Source organism: Palaemon carinicauda, unplaced genomic scaffold (assembly GCF_036898095.1).
Source record: "Palaemon carinicauda isolate YSFRI2023 unplaced genomic scaffold, ASM3689809v2 scaffold118, whole genome shotgun sequence".
In the NCBI taxonomy this organism is placed as follows: Eukaryota; Metazoa; Arthropoda; class Malacostraca; order Decapoda; family Palaemonidae; genus Palaemon; species Palaemon carinicauda.
The window spans coordinates 21,482-22,500 of record NW_027168682.1 but is presented as its reverse complement, the minus strand read 5'-3'; positions in this window follow the sequence as shown (position 1 = coordinate 22,500).

Sequence of the window (1,019 nt, the reverse complement as noted above, 5' to 3'; positions counted from 1 at the left end):
TTTGACTCTGTATCTACGCCCATTTTAACTCTAGAATAACGCTTATTTTGACTCTGTATCTAAGCCCATTTTGACACTAGAACAATGCTTATTTTGACTCGGTATCGACGCCCATTTTGACTACAGAACAACGCTTATTTTGACTGTATCTACGCCCATTTTGACTCTAGAACCACGCTTATTTTAACTTGGTATCGACGCCCATTTTAACTCTAGAACAACGGTTATTTTGACTCTGTATCGACACTATTTTGACTCTAGAACAACGCTTATTTTAACTCGATATCGAAGCCCATTTTGACTCTAAAACAAACGCTTATTTCGACTCGGTATCGACGCCCATTTTAACTCTAGAACAACGCTTATTTTTACTCGTTATCGACGCCCATTTTAACTCTAGAACAACGCTTATTTTGACTCTTTATCTACGCCCATTTTAACTCTAGAACAACGCCTATTTTGATTCTAGAACAACGCCTATTTTGACTCTGTAACTACGCCCATTTGACCCTAGAACAACGCTTATTTTGACTGTAACACAATCCATTTTGACACTAGAACAATGCCTATTTTGACTGAATCTACGCCCATTTGCACTCTAGAACAACGCTTATTTTGACTGTATTTACGCCATTTTAACTCTAGAACAACGCTTATTTTGACTCTGTATCGAAGATCAAAGCTCTATAGAACAATATAAACTATCAAAGAATAAAGTAAAATCAATGATGGAATGTGCAAGAGTTAAATACAATCAAAACCAGCTAAAATCTAACAGTAAAAATATGTGGAAAGTGATAAACAAAATTATTCCAAATAAGAAAACAGGAGGAAGGAGGAGTAACTTAGAACATTTGGAAGAAACTAGCGAAAGATTTAATGAATTCTTGCGAATGTTGGCAAGAAAGTATATGAGGAGGTGAACACAAATAGGGAAGTGAATGAGGAAAATTCCACATTACTAGACGATCAGCATATCATCCATAGAAGAGGGCGTTTTAGGCAAGTCCGGTTGATGT